The following is a 5,551-nucleotide window of genomic DNA, read 5'->3' as shown; positions in this document are numbered from 1 at the left end:
ATCGGACGAGATCAGGCGTACTCAGGCCGGTGTGGCCGTAAGCAAAAGCTAATCTCAAAAAGTGGATGAAATTGCATATACTGTAGCCATAATTTGTAGCACAGATTGTTGGATGAAATACAAACTAACCTTGCTTACTTATGTCAAAGCGAGGGCACATATTTCAGCCTTGTGGGAAAAAACGGACAAAGAGTTGAAATTCCACAAGGCAGTGACAAAAAGCTTACAGCACCTGGTATTCCCAGGCGGTCTCCCATCCAAGTACTAACCAAGCCCGACCCTGCTTAGCTTCCGAGATCGGACGAGATCAGGCGTACTCAGGCCGGTGTGGCCGTAAGCAAAAGCTAATCTCAAAAAGTGGATGAAATTGCATATACTGTAGCCATAATTTGTAGCACAGATTGTTGGATGAAATACAAACTAACCTTGCTTACTTATGTCAAAGCGAGGGCACATATTTCAGCCTTGTGGGAAAAAACGGACAAAGAGTTGAAATTCCACAAGGCAGTGACAAAAAGCTTACAGCACCTGGTATTCCCAGGCGGTCTCCCATCCAAGTACTAACCAAGCCCGACCCTGCTTAGCTTCCGAGATCGGACGAGATCAGGCGTACTCAGGCCGGTGTGGCCGTAAGCGAAAGCTAATCTCAAAAAGTGGATGAAATTGCATATACTGTAGCCATAATTTGTAGCACAGATTGTTGGATGAAATACAAACTAACCTTGCTTACTTATGTCAAAGCGAGGGCACATATTTCAGCCTTGTGGGAAAAAACGGACAAAGAGTTGAAATTCCACAAGGCAGTGACAAAAAGCTTACAGCACCTGGTATTCCCAGGCGGTCTCCCATCCAAGTACTAACCAAGCCCGACCCTGCTTAGCTTCCGAGATCGGACGAGATCAGGCGTACTCAGGCCGGTGTGGCCGTAAGCGAAAGCTAATCTCAAAAAGTGGATGAAATTGCATATACTGTAGCCATAATTTGTAGCACAGATTGTTGGATGAAATACAAACTAACCTTGCTTACTTATGTCAAAGCGAGGGCACATATTTCAGCCTTGTGGGAAAAAACGGACAAAGAGTTGAAATTCCACAAGGCAGTGACAAAAAGCTTACAGCACCTGGTATTCCCAGGCGGTCTCCCATCCAAGTACTAACCAAGCCCGACCCTGCTTAGCTTCCGAGATCGGACGAGATCAGGCGTACTCAGGCCGGTGTGGCCGTAAGCAAAAGCTAATCTCAAAAAGTGGATGAAATTGCATATACTGTAGCCATAATTTGTAGCACAGATTGTTGGATGAAATACAAACTAACCTTGCTTACTTATGTCAAAGCGAGGGCACATATTTCAGCCTTGTGGGAAAAAACGGACAAAGAGTTGAAATTCCACAAGGCAGTGACAAAAAGCTTACAGCACCTGGTATTCCCAGGCGGTCTCCCATCCAAGTACTAACCAAGCCCGACCCTGCTTAGCTTCCGAGATCGGACGAGATCAGGCGTACTCAGGCCGGTGTGGCCGTAAGCGAAAGCTAATCTCAAAAAGTGGATGAAATTGCATATACTGTAGCCATAATTTGTAGCACAGATTGTTGGATGAAATACAAACTAACCTTGCTTACTTATGTCAAAGCGAGGGCACATATTTCAGCCTTGTGGGAAAAAACGGACAAAGAGTTGAAATTCCACAAGGCAGTGACAAAAAGCTTACAGCACCTGGTATTCCCAGGCGGTCTCCCATCCAAGTACTAACCAAGCCCGACCCTGCTTAGCTTCCGAGATCGGACGAGATCAGGCGTACTCAGGCCGGTGTGGCCGTAAGCAAAAGCTAATCTCAAAAAGTGGATGAAATTGCATATACTGTAGCCATAATTTGTAGCACAGATTGTTGGATGAAATACAAACTAACCTTGCTTACTTATGTCAAAGCGAGGGCACATATTTCAGCCTTGTGGGAAAAAACGGACAAAGAGTTGAAATTCCACAAGGCAGTGACAAAAAGCTTACAGCACCTGGTATTCCCAGGCGGTCTCCCATCCAAGTACTAACCAAGCCCGACCCTGCTTAGCTTCCGAGATCGGACGAGATCAGGCGTACTCAGGCCGGTGTGGCCGTAAGCAAAAGCTAATCTCAAAAAGTGGATGAAATTGCATATACTGTAGCCATAATTTGTAGCACAGATTGTTGGATGAAATACAAACTAACCTTGCTTACTTATGTCAAAGCGAGGGCACATATTTCAGCCTTGTGGGAAAAAACGGACAAAGAGTTGAAATTCCACAAGGCAGTGACAAAAAGCTTACAGCACCTGGTATTCCCAGGCGGTCTCCCATCCAAGTACTAACCAAGCCCGACCCTGCTTAGCTTCCGAGATCGGACGAGATCAGGCGTACTCAGGCCGGTGTGGCCGTAAGCGAAAGCTAATCTCAAAAAGTGGATGAAATTGCATATACTGTAGCCATAATTTGTAGCACAGATTGTTGGATGAAATACAAACTAACCTTGCTTACTTATGTCAAAGCGAGGGCACATATTTCAGCCTTGTGGGAAAAAACGGACAAAGAGTTGAAATTCCACAAGGCAGTGACAAAAAGCTTACAGCACCTGGTATTCCCAGGCGGTCTCCCATCCAAGTACTAACCAAGCCCGACCCTGCTTAGCTTCCGAGATCGGACGAGATCAGGCGTACTCAGGCCGGTGTGGCCGTAAGCAAAAGCTAATCTCAAAAAGTGGATGAAATTGCATATACTGTAGCCATAATTTGTAGCACAGATTGTTGGATGAAATACAAACTAACCTTGCTTACTTATGTCAAAGCGAGGGCACATATTTCAGCCTTGTGGGAAAAAACGGACAAAGAGTTGAAATTCCACAAGGCAGTGACAAAAAGCTTACAGCACCTGGTATTCCCAGGCGGTCTCCCATCCAAGTACTAACCAAGCCCGACCCTGCTTAGCTTCCGAGATCGGACGAGATCAGGCGTACTCAGGCCGGTGTGGCCGTAAGCAAAAGCTAATCTCAAAAAGTGGATGAAATTGCATATACTGTAGCCATAATTTGTAGCACAGATTGTTGGATGAAATACAAACTAACCTTGCTTACTTATGTCAAAGCGAGGGCACATATTTCAGCCTTGTGGGAAAAAACGGACAAAGAGTTGAAATTCCACAAGGCAGTGACAAAAAGCTTACAGCACCTGGTATTCCCAGGCGGTCTCCCATCCAAGTACTAACCAAGCCCGACCCTGCTTAGCTTCCGAGATCGGACGAGATCAGGCGTACTCAGGCCGGTGTGGCCGTAAGCGAAAGCTAATCTCAAAAAGTGGATGAAATTGCATATACTGTAGCCATAATTTGTAGCACAGATTGTTGGATGAAATACAAACTAACCTTGCTTACTTATGTCAAAGCGAGGGCACATATTTCAGCCTTGTGGGAAAAAACGGACAAAGAGTTGAAATTCCACAAGGCAGTGACAAAAAGCTTACAGCACCTGGTATTCCCAGGCGGTCTCCCATCCAAGTACTAACCAAGCCCGACCCTGCTTAGCTTCCGAGATCGGACGAGATCAGGCGTACTCAGGCCGGTGTGGCCGTAAGCAAAAGCTAATCTCAAAAAGTGGATGAAATTGCATATACTGTAGCCATAATTTGTAGCACAGATTGTTGGATGAAATACAAACTAACCTTGCTTACTTATGTCAAAGCGAGGGCACATATTTCAGCCTTGTGGGAAAAAACGGACAAAGAGTTGAAATTCCACAAGGCAGTGACAAAAAGCTTACAGCACCTGGTATTCCCAGGCGGTCTCCCATCCAAGTACTAACCAAGCCCGACCCTGCTTAGCTTCCGAGATCGGACGAGATCAGGCGTACTCAGGCCGGTGTGGCCGTAAGCAAAAGCTAATCTCAAAAAGTGGATGAAATTGCATATACTGTAGCCATAATTTGTAGCACAGATTGTTGGATGAAATACAAACTAACCTTGCTTACTTATGTCAAAGCGAGGGCACATATTTCAGCCTTGTGGGAAAAAACGGACAAAGAGTTGAAATTCCACAAGGCAGTGACAAAAAGCTTACAGCACCTGGTATTCCCAGGCGGTCTCCCATCCAAGTACTAACCAAGCCCGACCCTGCTTAGCTTCCGAGATCGGACGAGATCAGGCGTACTCAGGCCGGTGTGGCCGTAAGCGAAAGCTAATCTCAAAAAGTGGATGAAATTGCATATACTGTAGCCATAATTTGTAGCACAGATTGTTGGATGAAATACAAACTAACCTTGCTTACTTATGTCAAAGCGAGGGCACATATTTCAGCCTTGTGGGAAAAAACGGACAAAGAGTTGAAATTCCACAAGGCAGTGACAAAAAGCTTACAGCACCTGGTATTCCCAGGCGGTCTCCCATCCAAGTACTAACCAAGCCCGACCCTGCTTAGCTTCCGAGATCGGACGAGATCAGGCGTACTCAGGCCGGTGTGGCCGTAAGCAAAAGCTAATCTCAAAAAGTGGATGAAATTGCATATACTGTAGCCATAATTTGTAGCACAGATTGTTGGATGAAATACAAACTAACCTTGCTTACTTATGTCAAAGCGAGGGCACATATTTCAGCCTTGTGGGAAAAAACGGACAAAGAGTTGAAATTCCACAAGGCAGTGACAAAAAGCTTACAGCACCTGGTATTCCCAGGCGGTCTCCCATCCAAGTACTAACCAAGCCCGACCCTGCTTAGCTTCCGAGATCGGACGAGATCAGGCGTACTCAGGCCGGTGTGGCCGTAAGCAAGAAACTATCTCTTGGTGCACTATGTACAGCTGTTGCATTTTCACCATTTAGATAAGCATCTTTGTGTCACTCAAAAAGTGGAAGAAATTGCATATACTGTAGCCATAATTTGTAGCACAGATTGTTGGATGAAATACAAACTAACCTTGCTTACTTATGTCAAAGCGAGGGCACATATTTCAGCCTTGTGGGAAAAAACGGACAAAGAGTTGAAATTCCACAAGGCAGTGACAAAAAGCTTACAGCACCTGGTATTCCCAGGCGGTCTCCCATCCAAGTACTAACCAAGCCCGACCCTGCTTAGCTTCCGAGATCGGACGAGATCAGGCGTACTCAGGCCGGTGTGGCCGTAAGCGAAAGCTAATCTCAAAAAGTGGATGAAATTGCATATACTGTAGCCATAATTTGTAGCACAGATTGTTGGATGAAATACAAACTAACCTTGCTTACTTATGTCAAAGCGAGGGCACATATTTCAGCCTTGTGGGAAAAAACGGACAAAGAGTTGAAATTCCACAAGGCAGTGACAAAAAGCTTACAGCACCTGGTATTCCCAGGCGGTCTCCCATCCAAGTACTAACCAAGCCCGACCCTGCTTAGCTTCCGAGATCGGACGAGATCAGGCGTACTCAGGCCGGTGTGGCCGTAAGCAAAAGCACTAAAAGTCTGAAAAAGTGGATGAAATTGCATATACTGTAGCCATAATTTGTAGCACAGATTGTTGGATGAAATACAAACTAACCTTGCTTACTTATGTCAAAGCGAGGGCA

The 5,551-nt window shown here is 45.6% G+C and overlaps 18 non-coding genes across 18 annotated transcripts; all 18 read right to left on the bottom strand.

The window, feature by feature from the left end:
- Positions 1-220: 220 nt before the first annotated feature.
- Positions 221-339, bottom strand: LOC139401614 (5S ribosomal RNA). The gene has a single exon (XR_011633056.1). It is a non-coding gene; the product is annotated as a 5S ribosomal RNA (ribosomal RNA).
- Positions 340-516: 177 nt separating this feature from the next.
- LOC139401613 (5S ribosomal RNA) lies at positions 517-635 on the bottom strand. Its single transcript, XR_011633055.1, has one exon. It is a non-coding gene; the product is annotated as a 5S ribosomal RNA (ribosomal RNA).
- A 177-nt stretch (positions 636-812) lies between these two features.
- Positions 813-931, bottom strand: LOC139401612 (5S ribosomal RNA). Its single transcript, XR_011633054.1, has one exon. It is a non-coding gene; the product is annotated as a 5S ribosomal RNA (ribosomal RNA).
- A 177-nt stretch (positions 932-1,108) lies between these two features.
- Positions 1,109-1,227, bottom strand: LOC139401610 (5S ribosomal RNA). Its single transcript, XR_011633052.1, has one exon. It is a non-coding gene; the product is annotated as a 5S ribosomal RNA (ribosomal RNA).
- A 177-nt stretch (positions 1,228-1,404) lies between these two features.
- LOC139401609 (5S ribosomal RNA) lies at positions 1,405-1,523 on the bottom strand. The gene has a single exon (XR_011633051.1). It is a non-coding gene; the product is annotated as a 5S ribosomal RNA (ribosomal RNA).
- A 177-nt stretch (positions 1,524-1,700) lies between these two features.
- On the bottom strand, positions 1,701-1,819 carry LOC139401608 (5S ribosomal RNA). The gene has a single exon (XR_011633050.1). It is a non-coding gene; the product is annotated as a 5S ribosomal RNA (ribosomal RNA).
- Positions 1,820-1,996: 177 nt separating this feature from the next.
- LOC139401607 (5S ribosomal RNA) lies at positions 1,997-2,115 on the bottom strand. The gene has a single exon (XR_011633049.1). It is a non-coding gene; the product is annotated as a 5S ribosomal RNA (ribosomal RNA).
- A 177-nt stretch (positions 2,116-2,292) lies between these two features.
- On the bottom strand, positions 2,293-2,411 carry LOC139401606 (5S ribosomal RNA). The gene has a single exon (XR_011633048.1). It is a non-coding gene; the product is annotated as a 5S ribosomal RNA (ribosomal RNA).
- A 177-nt stretch (positions 2,412-2,588) lies between these two features.
- LOC139401605 (5S ribosomal RNA) lies at positions 2,589-2,707 on the bottom strand. Its single transcript, XR_011633047.1, has one exon. It is a non-coding gene; the product is annotated as a 5S ribosomal RNA (ribosomal RNA).
- A 177-nt stretch (positions 2,708-2,884) lies between these two features.
- LOC139401604 (5S ribosomal RNA) lies at positions 2,885-3,003 on the bottom strand. The gene has a single exon (XR_011633046.1). It is a non-coding gene; the product is annotated as a 5S ribosomal RNA (ribosomal RNA).
- Positions 3,004-3,180: 177 nt separating this feature from the next.
- Positions 3,181-3,299, bottom strand: LOC139401603 (5S ribosomal RNA). Its single transcript, XR_011633045.1, has one exon. It is a non-coding gene; the product is annotated as a 5S ribosomal RNA (ribosomal RNA).
- A 177-nt stretch (positions 3,300-3,476) lies between these two features.
- LOC139401601 (5S ribosomal RNA) lies at positions 3,477-3,595 on the bottom strand. The gene has a single exon (XR_011633044.1). It is a non-coding gene; the product is annotated as a 5S ribosomal RNA (ribosomal RNA).
- Positions 3,596-3,772: 177 nt separating this feature from the next.
- On the bottom strand, positions 3,773-3,891 carry LOC139401600 (5S ribosomal RNA). Its single transcript, XR_011633043.1, has one exon. It is a non-coding gene; the product is annotated as a 5S ribosomal RNA (ribosomal RNA).
- Positions 3,892-4,068: 177 nt separating this feature from the next.
- LOC139401617 (5S ribosomal RNA) lies at positions 4,069-4,187 on the bottom strand. The gene has a single exon (XR_011633059.1). It is a non-coding gene; the product is annotated as a 5S ribosomal RNA (ribosomal RNA).
- A 177-nt stretch (positions 4,188-4,364) lies between these two features.
- On the bottom strand, positions 4,365-4,483 carry LOC139401616 (5S ribosomal RNA). The gene has a single exon (XR_011633058.1). It is a non-coding gene; the product is annotated as a 5S ribosomal RNA (ribosomal RNA).
- A 177-nt stretch (positions 4,484-4,660) lies between these two features.
- LOC139401615 (5S ribosomal RNA) lies at positions 4,661-4,779 on the bottom strand. The gene has a single exon (XR_011633057.1). It is a non-coding gene; the product is annotated as a 5S ribosomal RNA (ribosomal RNA).
- Positions 4,780-5,017: 238 nt separating this feature from the next.
- On the bottom strand, positions 5,018-5,136 carry LOC139401611 (5S ribosomal RNA). The gene has a single exon (XR_011633053.1). It is a non-coding gene; the product is annotated as a 5S ribosomal RNA (ribosomal RNA).
- Positions 5,137-5,313: 177 nt separating this feature from the next.
- LOC139401599 (5S ribosomal RNA) lies at positions 5,314-5,432 on the bottom strand. The gene has a single exon (XR_011633042.1). It is a non-coding gene; the product is annotated as a 5S ribosomal RNA (ribosomal RNA).
- Positions 5,433-5,551: the final 119 nt, after the last annotated feature.

The sequence above is a fragment of the Oncorhynchus clarkii genome, unplaced genomic scaffold, assembly GCF_045791955.1.
Source record: "Oncorhynchus clarkii lewisi isolate Uvic-CL-2024 unplaced genomic scaffold, UVic_Ocla_1.0 unplaced_contig_8689_pilon_pilon, whole genome shotgun sequence".
Taxonomy (NCBI): Eukaryota; Metazoa; Chordata; class Actinopteri; order Salmoniformes; family Salmonidae; genus Oncorhynchus; species Oncorhynchus clarkii.
The sequence above is the reverse complement of the archived record's forward strand: the minus strand, read 5'-3'. Positions and strand labels throughout refer to the sequence as shown.